This window comes from Rattus norvegicus, chromosome Y (genome assembly GCF_021556685.1).
Source record: "Rattus norvegicus strain SHRSP/BbbUtx chromosome Y, alternate assembly SHRSP_T2T, whole genome shotgun sequence".
Classification (NCBI taxonomy): domain Eukaryota; kingdom Metazoa; phylum Chordata; class Mammalia; order Rodentia; family Muridae; genus Rattus; species Rattus norvegicus.
Window position 1 is genome coordinate 29,319,113 of NC_141555.1, and position 16,222 is coordinate 29,335,334.

General features: G+C 37.7%; 1 pseudogene; it reads right to left on the minus strand.

Annotated features, from left to right (window-relative positions):
- Window positions 1–15,286: 15,286 nt before the first annotated feature.
- LOC147997997 (solute carrier family 53 member 1-like) overlaps window positions 15,287–16,222 on the minus strand; it is a 47,077-nt pseudogene continuing 46,141 nt past the window's right edge.

Below are 16,222 nucleotides of genomic sequence, written 5' to 3' on the forward strand. Positions count from 1 at the left end.
ACCTTTTGTTTATTTATTCTGTATGAATTTATATTTGTAGCATTTCTTCCCATGTTTCTGTTGGATATTTTATAAATCCTTACTTTGGTGTGCTTGGTGATTAAATTTATCTGAACATGGCTGAATATGTCAATATAGTAGAATTGGATTCTTGGGGCAGAGAATACCTTTGCGTTAAACCTGGTTAAAATGAAATGGTGGTCACAGTGTGCACAACCAAATAGAAGGTAAGAAACTGTGGCTTCGGGTACCCATTTCTTTATGAGATTTCACTTTGTAGTGTTGGAAGAATTGTTCCGTGATATCAAGAGATCGTGCAGCAAACAGTCCTTTTCTTTATTCCTGTTATGAAAGCAAAATTTGTTGTTTTCAGTTCCTTCAGAGAGCTTGCTAGGTGACTAGATCAATCAGGAATTTGGGAAGAGGGACTTAGATATGCAAAATATATTTTTGGTATTGGAGTTTTTCTAGGTACTTTAGGGAACTAACTTCATAAGATTTGGAATATAATCAGAAAAGAGCATGTTAAAGATGTAGACAAGAACGGGGTGTGGTGGCACAGGCCTTTATTCTTATCACTGGGGAGCAGAAGCAGGCAGAACTCTAAGTTCAAGGCCAGATTGGTCTACAGAGAGAGAAAGAGAGAAAAGGTGAGAGGGAGAGTGAGTTCTGGTACTGCCAGGGATATAAAAGAAACAGTGTCACAAAAATGTTCAAGAATAAGTTCTGAATTATACAGAGAAAAATTATCATTTTATTTTAGTAAGATGTTAATAATTCTTTCTTGATTCTAATGAAATCTCTTAGCTATAAAATAATGTGAGGCACCAAAAATGTAAGAAAAGACGTTATACATCACTATTCCCCTTACACTATAAGTTGAATTATTATTAAATAAACCTATGTAAATACACTTTGAAGGCTTTTCTGTGATTAGCTAAAGGGCTTTTACATTGTGAATTAAGAATGTTGGATTTCAGGCCAATATTGAATTGTCATCACTAAGGTGTAGAAGCATATTAAGCATACAAAATAATATATAAAATTTTGCACAATAAAGAATGAGAAACTTTAATTGGTTTTCCTCTAATGTCAACACCTTCTTTTTGTTGGAGTGAAGATTGGATGATTTGAACTAATTTTATGAGAAATACAACCTGCTTTCAGAAGATAAGTAACAGAGAAAGATGAGGAAAAACATATGCTAAGGAACAATGAACTGGGATAGAGTATTCTATGTAATACATAGAACAATAAATTTGACCCATCTGTTACTGGTAAGGTGGGGACTTCATTACGCATATCTATGTACTTAAAAATGTTTTCTTTTCCTTCTTAAGTTTGTATGGTTGCTATGAAAACTATGGGTTTTGTGTTAAGATCTTTGCATATTTAATGATAGTTTTGAAATATTAGTGTTATAATCAAAAGCCGTGCTTTGTACATACTTTTTAAGCAACAAAAAAGAGAAGTGTCTGCTTGGGTACTATGAAGAAAGTTACTATGTTAAACATGAATTAATTTTTCTGACATATACCTTCTCTTCATCTACCATGCTTGTTGATGGAACCTTAGCGCATAGGAATGAATAGTAACCATCTTAGTATAGTTTCAGGATTTTATTGTTTCTTGTTTGCCATGTGCCTTTCTATTAAAAGGCTCTCTTTTCTAAGTCTCTGAATTTAATTGGAGAGGTTTTCAATAACTTCTAGTCCGTTTTTAATTCATATAACCGGTCTTTGGTGTTGTTATTGAATTTTATGACAGTAACTTCTTAATGTTATTTTGAAGGTTATATATATATATATATATATATATATACATATATATATATATATCTCCAAAACATTTTATAAAAATATTAAATTTTTAGTGTAAGTAACACTTAGTGATGGACAATTTTATAAGCATTCTCTAAAGTATTGAATATTCTACAATTTTAATTTTTATTAAAACATTATAAATACCACATCCTTTATTAACCTTAATGTACACTGATCTAGTTAACATAACCACAAATTTTTATCTTTGAAATTTTTTTCTTAGTTTGTCAGTAATTAATCTTGACTTCTCTATCTGAGCTTTCTCATCATTATTCACAAAAAATCTATTGTTGTTTTATTGAGAATAGTAAGGAATGTTCATTGATATGTAGATACATAAGAATATGACAATATACGAAATGGCATTTCATTAAGCCCTAGGAAAACTAAACTATCATGGTTTCAGGAAAATAAATGTAACTAGAAAATATACCGAGTAAGGTAGCAAAGACTCAGAAAGGCAAATACCATGTGTTCTTTCTCATATAGATCATAGAATCTCCTTCTAATATACTTGTATTATGTGAAGCTGTGGATGGCTTGAGTTTATTTAACTGATATAGGTCGCAGACATTAGAAAGTTGGGTTTTATACAGTGTGCTATGGAAGATATTGAACATGTGGGATATGGATGTAGATGTAAGAATAATGAAGAGAGACTAGTATAAGTGGTGAGGGACATAGGACAGGAAGGAACAAAGAACTGAAAAATCAAGGATGAGGTTGAATGTCAACAAGAATAAAATAAGACAACCTGTTACTTTATAGGTTAGGTTAAAATAAATATTAAAATTTAAAACTAATACCATTATGTTTAATTCTATATACATCATGTTTGAGGAAAAATGCCAGCAAGTGATATCAAAATGGAAATAATATATTTATCTTATTTGATCTTAGTCAAATTATCCATAATTATTTGGTAAAAACATCATTTGTCTGCCAAATTTATTGTACCACTTAAAAAATTGCCTATAGTATAATCAAACTTTATGATAGTAGACAATTTTATTATTAGGTCAACTTTTAAAATCTGTGATTTGATCTATGTTTTAAGTTTCTTTTTACTTAAATTTGTTCCTCCGGACATTCACACATATTAAATTATCATTTTCAAAGTTGAATACTACTATAAAAATATGATCCAGCAGGGTTTTTGAAATTGCTCAATTATAAGTAATATTACCCGTAAACTACAGGACATTCTCCACTAAGCTCATAGATACAAAGAAGATACACAAGAAGAATGCCCCAAGTGTATAGGATTGAGTCTCATGTAGAATGGGCATAAAATTGTCTAGGAGGCCGATTGAGGGAAGGAACTAGATGGGAGATGGAAGGAAGAGGAGAATGGATCCTGTGTGGGAAGGGACAGGAGATATGATCCAATAGTCAGGAGAAGGAAAGGAAATCTTGAACTTTTAGAGATGAGGAGGTAGGGGAAATCTCCAGGAAGAGAAAGAGTCCAGGATAATGGAGGTACCCACGAATCAATGGGGGTTACCTAAGCTGTGACTTACATTGGTGATATGGAACATTTAGAGGCCAACTCCTGTAGCCCGGAAGGACACCAGTGGAGGGATAAAGACACAAATACAACTACAAAATTTCTAGGCAAAATTTTTCAAGCCTAAAAGAAATTCAGGACCGCATTCTAGGGTCTATGTTCTCCTTTGCTTTATTGATGTCTGTTAATTTTTGTATAAAATAAGGATTTGGGAGATTATCATTAGAAGTAGGTATACAATATTTATATTGTTATATTCACACTTTAGCTGGGCCCACTTTGTTGCAATATCATTGCAAAAAATAAAATTGGAAAGCAATATTTTTGAGTACACATTCAGGAATATATATATAAAGTCCTCTTTCAAAGAATGTACACTAAGAAAATGTAATACAAAATTCCTTCAATTAAACGTCTGGAGGAAAATATTGGACTTTGGGAAACCGAGACAAACTAGGAGCTTGACCTGTATGTCTCAGGAATGGACGTGGAAGTGGAATTATTATCCTGAATAATCTCCTCCACACCATGTTCCTAGATCTTTTTTACCCATGCCAAGCCCCTGACCAACATTCTCTATTCTGAACATGTAAGTACTAATGAAGCAAAGAGAAGTCTCTAGCTTTACAGATATATAGTATGTAAAGTTTTCCAGTATGTCACAGGAGACACTATTGGAAAGGCACCCTCAAATCTGGTCCGTGGGAAAGTTCAGTGAGTCTTGGGTAGGGAATGAGCGGGTTCTCTGAATAAATAGCCTTGATCTGAGCCTTCCACACATTGGAATCATGAGCTGCGATCTTCTCAGAATCATCTGGACTTCCCTGCTTGATGTGGTTCTTGTAAGTAAGAGAGTTTATATAATCAATTTATTCATTACAAAAGCCAGTTGTTGGGAAGGGCACAGTTGTTCTTCTCAGAGCTTGTGGCTTTTACTCTTTTTGCCCTGAAGAAAAGGTCCAAAGAAACAAAGGAAAGACAAGTATTATCTCCTCAGCTCAGTGTAAATGCCTCCATGCTTTGGATTCCTATTGTGCAATTTGTTTATGACACTGATATCTGAAAGAGAAGAGCTTCTAGTTAAGACATCATCATCTCAGTCTTTCCACTAGTATTACTCTGAATACCATTCCCTGACAGTGACTCTTTAGATTTCTGACTCAATAGGTTTGATTAGCTGGCAGATTTCTTTTCTTTCTTTCATTTTTTTAATTTCTTATAAAATTATATTGCTTTTTTAATTGGATATTTCTACATTTGCATTTCAAATGTTATTTCCTTTCCCAGTTTCTTTTCCATAATTGCCCTATCCAATTCTGCTCCCCTTCTTCTATAACCCACATTACTGCTCCCTGACATTGCCTTGAACTTGGAGTCAAACCCAATGGCTTCTCCTTCCATTGGTGACCCCAAGACCATCCTTTGTCACATATGAAGTTGGAGCCATAGTTCTGTCCATGTACAGTCTTTGAATATTGGTTAAGTACCAGAAATCACTGTTTTTTTTTTTTTTTGCATTGTTGTTATTATGGTGTTGAAAGTACCTTTAGCTCTTCTTTTTTTTTTTTTTCTGATTAAATGCAGTTGTTTATGTGACAGTCTTTTTTTTTTTTTTTATTAACTTGAGTATTTCTTATATACATTTCGAGTGTTATTCCCTTTCCCGGTTTCCGGGCAAACATCCCCCTCCCCCATCCCCTTCCTTATGGGTGTTCCCCTCCCGACCCTCCCCCCATTGCCGCCCTCCCCCCATAGACTAGTTCACTGGGGGTTCAGTCTTAGCAGGACCCAGGGCTTCCCCTTCCACTGGTGCTCTTACTAGGATATTCATTGCTACCTATGGGGTCAGAGTCCAGGGTCAGTCCATATATAGTCTTTAGGTAGTGGCTTAGTCCCTGGAAGCTCTGGTTGCTTGACATTGTTGTACTTTTGGGGTCTCGAGCCCCTTCAAGCTCTTCCAGTTCTTTCTCTGATTCCTTCAACGGGGGACCTATTCTCAGTTCAGTGGTTTGCTGCTGGCATTCGCCTCTGTATTTGCTGTATTCTGGCTGTGTCTCTCAGGAGCGATCTACATCCGGCTCCTGTCGGTCTGCACTTCTTTGCTTCATCCATCTTGTCTAATTGGGTGGCTGTATATGTATGGGCCACATGTGGGGCAGGCTCTGATTGGGTGTTCCTTCAGTCTCTGTTTTAATTTTTGCCTCTCCCTTCCCTGCCAAGGGTATTCTTTTTCCTCATTTAAAGAAGGAGTGAAGCATTCACATTTTGATCATCCGTCTTGAGTTTCGTTTGTTCTAGGGATCTAGGGTAATTCAAGCATTTGGGCTAATAGCCACTTATCAATGAGTGCATACCATGTATGTCTTTCTGTGATTGGGTTAGCTCACTCAGGATGATATTTTCCAGTTCCAACCATTTGCCTACGAATTTCATAAACTCGTTGTTTTTGATAGCTGAGTAATAATCCATTGTGTAGATGTACCACATTTTCTGTATCCATTCCTCTGTTGAAGGGCATCTGGGTTCTTTCCATTTTCTGGCTATTATAAATAAGGCTGCGATGAACATAGTGGAGCACGTGTCTCTTTTATATATTGAGGCATCTTTTGGGTATATGCCCAAGAGAGGTATAGCTGGATCCCCAGGCAGTTCAATGTCCAATTTTCTGAGGAACCTCCAGACTGATTTCCAGAATGGTTTTACCAGTCTGCAATCCCACCAACAATGGAGGAGTGTTCCTCTTTCTCCACATCCTCGCCAGCATCTGCTGTCACCTGAGTTTTTGATCTTAGCCATTCAAACTGGTGTGAGGTGAAATCTCAGGGTTGTTTTGATTTGCATTTCCCTTATGACTAAAGATGTTGAACATTTCTTTAGGTGTTTCTCAGCCATTCGGCATTCCTCAGCTGTGAATTCTTTGTTTAGCTCTGAACCCCATTTTTTACTAGGGTTATTTGTTTCCCTGCGGTCTAACTTCTTGAGTTCTTTGTATATTTTGGATATAAGGCCTCTATCTGTTGTAGGATTGGTAAAGATCTTTTCCCAATCTGTTGGTTGCCGTTTTGTCCTAACCACAGTGTCCTTTGCCTTACAGAAGCTTTGCAGTTTTATGAGATCCCATTTGTCGATTCTTGATCTTAGAGCATAAGCCATTGGAGTTCTGTTCAGGAAATTTTTTCCAGTGCCCATGTGTTCCAGATGCTTCCCTAGTTTTTCTTCTTTTAGTTTGAGTGTGTCTGGTTTGATGTGGAGGTCCTTGATCCACTTGGACTTAAGCTTTGTACAGGGTGATAAGCATGGATCAATCTGCATTCGTCTACATGTTGCCCTCCAGTTGAACCAGCACCATTTGCTGAAAATGCTATCTTTTTTCCATTGGATGGTTTTGGCTCCTTTGTCAAAAATCAAGTGACCATAGGTGTGTGGGTTCATTTCTGGGTCTTCAGTTCTATTCCATTGGTCTATCTGTCTGTCTCTGTACCAATACCATGCAGTTTTTATCACTATTGCTCTGTAATACTGCTTGAGTTCAGGGATAGTGATTCCCCCTGAAGTCCTTTTATTGTTGAGGATAGCTTTAGCTATCCTGGGTTTTTTGTTATTCCAGATGAATTTGCAAATTGTTCTGTCTAACTCTTTGAAGAACTGGATTGGTATTTTGATGGGGATTGCATTGAATCTGTAGATTGCTTTTGGTAAAATGGCCATTTTTACTATATTAATCCTGCCAATCCATGAGCATGGGAGATCTTTCCATCTTCTGAGGTCTTCTTCAATTTCTTTCCTCAGTGTCTTGAAGTTCTTATTGTACAGATCTTTTACTTGCTTGGTTAAAGTCACACCGAGGTACTTTATATTATTTGGGTCTATTATGAAGGGTGTCGTTTCCCTAATTTCTTTCTTGGCTTGTTTCTCTTTTGCATAGAGGAAGGCAACAGATTTATTTGAGTTAATTTTATACCCAGCCACTTTGCTGAAGTTGTTTATCAGCTTTAGTAGTTCTCTGGTGGAACTTTTGGGATCACTTAAATATACTATCATGTCATCTGCAAATATTGATATTTTGACTTCTTCTTTTCCGATCTGTATCCCCTTGATCTCCTTTTGTTGTCTGATTGCTCTGGCTAGAACTTCAAGAACTATATTGAATAAGTAGGGAGAGAGTGGGCAGCCTTGTCTAGTCCCTGATTTTAGTGGGATTGCTTCAAGTTTCTCTCCATTTAGTTTAATGTTAGCGACTGGTTTGCTGTATATGGCTTTTACTATGTTTAGGTATGGGCCTTGAATTCCTATTCTTTCCAGGACTTTTATCATGAAGGGGTGTTGAATTTTGTCAAATGCTTTCTCAGCATCTAATGAAATGATCATGTGGTTTTGTTCTTTCAGTTTGTTTATATGATGGATAACGTTGATGGTTTTCCGTATATTAAACCATCCCTGCATGCCTGGGATGAAGCCTACTTGATCATGGTGGATGATTGTTTTGATGTGCTCTTGAATTCGGTTTCCCAGAATTTTATTGAGTATTTTTGCGTCGATATTCATAAGGGAAATTGGTCTGAAGTTCTCTTTCTTTGTTGTGTCTTTGTGTGGTTTAGGTATAAGAGTAATTGTGGCTTCGTAGAAGGAATTCGGTAGTGCTCCATCTGTTTCAATTTTGTGGAATAGTTTGGGTAATATTGGTATGAGGTCTTCTATGAAGGTTTGATAGAATTCTGCACTAAAACCATCTGGACCTGGGCTCTTTTTGGTTGGAAGACCATTAATGACTGCTTCTATTTCCTTAGGAGTTATGGGTTTGTTTAACTGGTTTATCTGTTCCTGATTTAACTTCGGTACCTGGTATCTGTCTAGGAAATTGTCCATTTCCTGAAGATTTTCAAATTTTGTTGAATATAGGTTTTTATAGTAAGATCTGATGATTTTTTGAATTTCCTCTGAATTTGTAGTTATGTCTCCCTTTTCATTTCTAATTTTGTTAATTTGGACGCACTCTCTGTGTCCTCTCGTTAGTCTGGCTAAGGGTTTATCTATCTTGTTGATTTTCTCAAAGAACCAACTTTTGGTTCTGTTGATTCTTTCTATGGTCCTTTTTGTTTCTACTTGGTTGATTTCAGCTCTGAGTTTAATTATTTCCTGCCTTCTACTCCTCCTGGGTGTATTTGCTTCTTTTTTGTTCCAGAGCTTTTAGGTGTGCTGTCAAGCTGCTGACATATGCTCTTTCCTGTTTCTTTCTGCAGGCACTCAGCCGTATGAGTTTTCCTCTTAGCACAGCTTTCATTGTGTCCCATAAGTTTGGGTATGTTTTATCTTCATTTTCATTAAATTCTAAAAAGTTTTTAATTTCTTTCTTTATTTCTTCCTTGACCAGGTTATCATTGAGTAGAGCATTGTTCAATTTCCACGTATATGTGGGCATTCTTCCCTTATTGTTATTGAAGACCAGTTTTAGGCCGTGGTGGTCCGATAGCAAGCATGGGATTATTTCTATCTTTCTGTACCTGTTGAGGCCCGTTTTTTGACCAATTATATGGTCAATTTTGGAGAAAGTACCATGAGGAGCTGAGAAGAAGGTATATCCTTTTGCTATAGGATAGACTGTTCTATAAATATCCGTTTAGTCCATTTGGCTCATGACTTCTCTTAGTCTGTCGACATCACTGTTTAATTTCTGTTTCCATGATCTGTCCACTGATGAGAGTGGGGTGTTGAAATCTCCCACTATTATTGTGTGAGATGCAATGTGTGTTTTGAGCTTTAGTAAGGTTTCTTTTACATATGTAGTTGCCCTTGTATTTGGGGCATAGATATTTAGGATTGAGAGTTCATCTTGGTGGATTTTTCCTTTGATGAATATGAAGTGTCCTTCCTTATCTTTTTTGATGACTTTTAGTTGGAAATTGATTTTATTTGATATTAGAATGGCTACTCCAGCTTGCTTCTTCTGACCATTTTCTTGGAAAGTTGTTTTCCAGCCTTTCACTCTGAGGTAGTGTCTGTCTTTGTCTCTGAGGTGTGTTTCCTGTAGGAAGCAGAATGCAGGGTCCTCGTTGCGTATCCAGTTTGTTAATCTATGTCTTTTTATTGGGGAGTTGAGGCCTTTGATATTGAGAGATATTAAGGAATAGTGATTATTTCCCTTTATGTTCATATTTGGATGTGAGGTTATGTTTGTGTGCTTTCATTCTCTTTTTTTGTTGCCAAGACGATTAGTTTCTTGCTTCTTCTAGGGTATAGCTTGCCTCCTTATGTTGGGCTTTACCATTTATTATCCTTTGTAGTGCTGGATTTGTAGAAAGATATTGTGTAAATTTGGTTTTGTCATGGAATATCTTGGTTTCTCCATCAATGTTAATTGAGAGTTTTGCTGGTTACAGTAACCTGGGCTGGCATTTGTGTTCTCTTAGGGTCTGTATGACATCAGTCCAGGATCTTCTGGCCATCATAGTTTCTGGCGAGAAGTCTGGTGTGATTCTCATAGGTCTCACTTTATATGTTACTTGACATTTTTCCCTTACTGCTTTTAATATTCTTTCTTTATTTTGTGCGTTTGGTGTTTTGACAATTATGTGACGGGAGGTGTTTCTTTTCTGGTCCAATCTATTTGGAGTTCTGTAGGCTTCTTGTATGTCTATGGGTATCTCTTTTTTTAGGTTAGGGAAGTTTTCTTCTATGATTTTGTTGAAGATATTTACTGGTCCTTTGAGCTGGGAGTCTTCACTCTCTTCTATACCTATTATCCTTAGGTTTGATCTTCTCATTGAGTCCTGGATTTCCTGTATGTTTTGGACCAGTAGCTTTTTCCGCTTTACATTATCTTTGACAGTTGAGTCAATGATTTCTATTGAATCTTCTGCTCCTGAGATTCTCTCTTCCATCTCTTGTATTCTGTTGGTGAAGCTTGTATCTACAGCTCCTTGTCTCTTCTTTTGGTTTTCTATATCCAGGGTTGTTTCCATGTGTTCTTTCTTGATTGCTTCTATTTCCATTTTTAATTCCTTCAACTGTTTGATTGGGTTTTCCGGGAATTCTTTCAGGGATTTTTGAGATTCCTCTCTGTAGGCTTCTACTTGTTTATTAATGTTTTCCTGTGTTTCCTTAAGTGTGTTCATGTCTTGCTTGATGTCCTCCAGCATCATGATCATATATGATTTTGAAACTAGATCTTGCTTTTCTGGTGTGTTTGGATATTCCATGTTTGTTTTGGTGGGAGAATTGGGCTCCGATGATGGCATGTAGTCTTGGTTTCTGTTGCTTGGGTTCCTGTGCTTGCCTCTCGCCATCAGATTATCTCTAGTGTTACTTTGTTCTGCTATTTCTGACAGTGGCTAGACTGTCCTATTAGCCTGTGTGTCAGGAGTGCTGTAGACCTGTTTTCCTCTCTTTCAGTCAGTTACGGGGACAGTGTGTTCTGCTTTCGGGCGTGTAGTTTTTCCTCTCTACAGGTCTTCAGCTGTTCCTGTGGGCCTGTGTCTTGAGTTCACCAGGCAGCTTTCTTGCAGCAGTAAATTTGGTCTTACCTGTGGTCCCGAGGCTCAGGTTTGCTCGTGGGGTGCTGCCCAGGGGCTCTCTGCAGCGGCAGCAACCAGGAAGACCTGTGCCGCCCCTTCCGGTAGCTTCAGTGCACCAGGGTTCCACATGGTCTTTGGCTTTTTCCTCTGGCGTCCGAGATGTGTGTGCAGGGAGCAGTCTCTTCTAGTTTCCCAGGCTTGTCTGCCTCTCTGAAGGTTTAGCTCTCCCTCCCACGGGATTTGGGTGCAGAGAACTGTTTATCCGGTCTGTTTCTTTCAGGTTCCGGTGGTGTCTCAGGCAGGTGTCCTGCCGCTCCTGGGCCCTCATGATTAATCTTTCTAAATAGCTTACCTAAATCCTCACCTACAATGATTCTAGGTGCAGAGTTAATGCATAATCCTCCATCTTAACAAATCAGGCAGCAGAAAAAAAAAAAAAAAAAAAAAACAAGCACAGTAGCAATTTTCAAAGTTCACTTAGTACAGTGCTGTTACTATGGTAACCCAGGCAGACTACTTCTTTGAAAGAATCACATCAGAGTCTAAACAAGGTCATGTCATGGTCTTTTACTCTTTTTTCCTCACAAATGTTTCCTTTGCAACGGCCTCAATAGAACAGTATCTAGATAATTAGTAATTTTGACTAGATTCTATTGTCTCAGTAATTACTTTTAAAGACTTTGTTTTTTAGGACACTGTCCAATAAAGTAACCTAACTAGGGCTGGGGCGATGGCTCAACTGGTAGGACGTCTGCCTAGCAAACTGAAGCCCTGAGTTTGATATCCATCACCATATAAAACTGGTTATGTTGTTGTTGCACATTCCTCTAATCCCAGCACTTAAGAGGGAAATAGAAGGAAGGGAGTCGGAAGTTCAAAGTCATGCTTGCTACATAATGAATTTGAAGCTAGTAAGACCTATGTGTGGCCTAGCCCTGTCTTTTTTTAATTTTTATTTGAGACTTGCACATTTTGTTTTGTTTTGTTCTGTTCTGTTCTGTTTTTTGTTTTCTCCCTCGAGACAGGGCTTTTCTGCGTAACTCTGGCTATCCCGGAATTCTCTCTATAGACAAGGGTGGACTCAAACTCAAAGATCTACCTGCCTCTGTCGGGATTAAAGGGATGCACTGTTACCACCTGACATGAGACCCAATCTTAAAGAAAGAAAAAAGGGAAGGAAGGAAGGAAGGGAGGAAGGAAGGAAGGAAGGAAGAAAAGAAGGAAGAAAATGAAACCTGAACACGATTCAACGTCAAAATTTTGCCATGCCAAGTTCTTGACTTTTTGGTACAAAAATTATTTATGTATCCAATATGTAGCAATATTAAAATATATTTAAAACTTTAGGGATATGATAAACAAAATTAATAAATGGCCACACCATTTTTCTCTCCAGGGCATTCATGCAGCATGTACACCTATAAAGTCTATACCATGATTTCAGGACAATTCTTACAATGATTATGTGAAGTAAAAGATGTAGCAATGTGTAAGACAAACACAGCCATGACAAATGGGGTCAAGGGAAACAGGAGAAGGAAGCAGAATTACCTCTTACACTGCATGGTGGGGCAGAATGAGCCCCATGGCACAGTGACCACATGGCCCATCACACTCAGACCCCTGAGAACGAGCCTGGTATCACAAAATAAAAGTAAGGAGCCAGGCAGGGTTAATCACTTCTGTAATCCCAGAACTTGAGTGGTTATGGCAGGAGGATCAGACCTTCACGGTCATTCTCACCTGCATGTCCTCTGAATGTCAACTTTTATTTGTGGCCTAGCAAGCTGTGTGAGAGTTTTGTGCTAAGGGTTTTACTGATCACTGCTTACACAAAATAGTATAATTGAAGCCTTTCAAAAATATGTGGTTTTAAACCTCCATAAATTTACCACTTTAACCATTCCTTAGTATATACAGTTAAACAAACCTCTATAATTTTAAATCAGATATAAGGAAACTTCTCTTAGTACCTTGTAATGAAAGAATAATGTAATCTGATATTTTTTTGTTTTTGAGAAAAGAATATATATATATATATAACAGATAAGTCATCAATGCATCAAATATATCAATGTAAAACTGTACCAATTTAAACTATACTTGAATAGGAAATATATGTATTTACTAGTACAGGACTGCTTCATGTATAGGTAAATTATGTTGGCTCAAAGTTCTTTTCACATACCCCAGCCCCCTGTGATACTGGGGACAAAGCATCCATTTCCTCATAGTCCAACTGTTCAAACACAGAGGTCAGAAAACAACCTGATGGAGGTAGTTCTTTTTCTCTACCATCGTGCTCAGGGACTGAACTCAGGCTGTCAAGTTTTGCTTCAGGTGCCTTTACTTGTGAAGCCATTTTTACTGGCTCATCCCAACCTTCTTTGTAATTCTTCTTACATCGTGCTAAGGACAGACCACAGAGTTCTATGAATTAGAGGTAAGCTATATATTACTTATTTTGGGACAGGATTTTATTATGCGGCCAGATTGGCCTGAACTCACTCTGTAAATAAGACATGCTTGGACTTGTAATCCTTTTGTGTTGTTAAAGGTCTTTATGTAAACATAAGTTCCTCAAGGCTGAGTCTCAATAACGAGCTTCGTGATTGAAGATGGTGTGAAGAACCTAACCAGACTACCTTAAACTTTCCCTTTGAAAGTCACTCACTGTTCACTCCTTTATCTGAATGGGCCTGTGACTATCCAAATCTGTCAAATGTTTTCTCTGTGTGTGGGAAGCTTGGTATCAGTGTCTTCCCAGGCATTCTCCACCCTATTTTTTGTGACAAGGTCTCTGATTGAATCTGCAGCTCAATGATACCATAATAGGAGTGGCAAGTAAGTCACAGTGTCTATCTCCCCAGAGCTCGAGTTATAGGTGTTTGCTGCCTTTCACAGCCTTTACATGGGTGTTGGGGACCAAATTCACTACAGCCCTAAAATGTATGCTCAGCAGGGCACCATCCTTTACCAATCTGAAAGCTAAACATGTTATCAGACATCCTAGATTTATACAGAGTTCCACTTGTTTTGCTGTAGCCTGCTTATTGGCAGTGATCATCAATGTGATAAATGCACTTATTTATGTTTCTCTTTGTTTTGTATCAAATAAAATATTATGTAATCACCTCCAGTGGTTATAACCTGAGTCTGGGCTCCCAGGCTACTAGCACTTAGGTTTGCCTCAAGAATTAACTATTCCTTATTTCCTGAGGTAAGTGCTGTATTTTGTGTCAATAGTACCTTCCAGCAATTTTAACTTCCTAATAAATATATTACTAGTATAATCTACCCCAGCACTCATTTATATCTAAGACAGGAGGCAGATGTTTCTGATAATTTAGTAAAAGAAGCCATATCACATCTTTTTTTCCAAATCAACTGTCAAATCTATAAATCAAGGTGCATACTGGTATTGAGTACTGGCATTCCTTAGCAAGAACTAAAATTATGGAATTCCTGTGGATGTGTTTCCTTCACTGAGGTACTCAATTAAATTCTAACACTTAACAAGAATGGCTACATTTATCATTACTATTCTAGCACAGACCCTATGTCATACTGTGAAAGTTCAGGGACACCAATATCACGGAACTAACAGTGACCTCATCTGACATGGCATCAGATACATATTACAGCAACAGTAGTTTTGTACTTCTGAATATATCTCCCAATAGAGCCGCACAGAAAAGTTTACTGAGAACAATTTACGTGCGTATTTAAAAAGCTCTTTACTAATCTGCATTAGTCAAAGCTCTTTGCACTTTGTAAGGTGTGGGCTGATACTCTCTACTCAGCAGACAAAGAAGGAATACATTTTAGTGCAAGGATGGAAAATCACTGACAGTTCATGGGAAATGGTAAAAATTCAAACTGAGTGTCTGCATTTGGTTCTAAACTTAAAAGACTTTTTTTTTCTATTCCCAACAGAAGATCAGTAGCAAGTCATAGCAGGATTCCATAGAAATGAGAAACTGAAGCGATCAGAGAACTCAATTTGCAGTTAAATGGGCTGTAAACAATCCTTACATGTTCATCAAAGAAAATACTTAAATATTAAATACTTGGTTGGAAGAGGGATTCTTGTGCACCTAACCATTTCTTAACTTCACTAATAAACAAGGAAATTTCAACCTCCCCAACCCCCCCAAAGAAAAACAACAAAAAATCCTCAAAAACAAACAGAAAAAAAAAACACTCTAAACCACTAAATTAAAACCCAATGCACCCATAGGTTAAAGCCACTGAGAAACAGACAGGATTGAAACAGCATCACAATTCTAACCAATTGACTGAAAATCTTAGTGATAATAACTGTTAATTGAAATGAGATTAAAACTATATTCAAGGCTAAAGTGAGATGTCCGGGTTCTGAAGCCTCAGCAGAACCAGCAGCAGCGACGGCAGAGTCCAGGGCAACAGAATGCAGTAGTAAGGGCTCAGATGGGAGACCTCAGCCTACCTTTGTGAGTGTTGTAAAGGGCTGGAAATGTCAGGGTGAAGAAAGTTGTAGAGTATTTGCCAGGCAGCATTTACTGGAAGAGGAAAGGCTCTTCTTGTGTCACGGTACCAGCACAGGCACTGGATGAAGCGAAGCCAAGCAGGAATGCACTGAACAGTGGCTTGCACTCTGTATGTATTTTTGTTGCAAAATTCTGGTTCTGTGAATATTTCAAAGAAGAACGAAAACAATATCGCAATTCAAATAAATTAACTGTTCATACCATTTATTCACACAGTACAACTACCCATCAGCATATCCATAAAACCCTATCCCGTGGGTTCACAGTCACTTTCTCCTATGCAGACACTACTTGCACAACCTCTTTAGTGGATGAGAAAACGAGAGAAGCTGAGGTGACTACTGGGCAATTCTTTTTGTGATTTCTGAATATCCTAGAACCAACTCAAACAATTTTGTACTTTTTTCAAGTGTAATAAAACTATAGGAAAAGAGTCTATGAATAAAAGGAAGAAAAACACATGCTTTGTTATATGACTTTAAACATAGGAAAATGTAGAAATATTACGGGTACTGAGACAGCTTTGTAAGTGGCAAGTTACTATAAACATACACCCAGAGCACACGCTCTATGGCCTCCTCATAATCATAGAATGCTTATGGCTCATTATTGTTTTTTATTGCTGCTCTGCAGTAGTTTTTGTTTTGGGGACAGGATTTCATTTATGCACCCCAGGATGACTGGCAATCCTATCGGTTCAGCCTCCTCAGTGCTGGGATTGCAGGTGAGTGGTGGCCTGCCATACCCAATTTATCATTATCTTTTGTGAGTACATGCTAGGTCTCTCTACACTTAGATCTTTGTAATTAATGCAAACTTCCTAACTAAATTAACTTGGTGTCACCTAAGCAT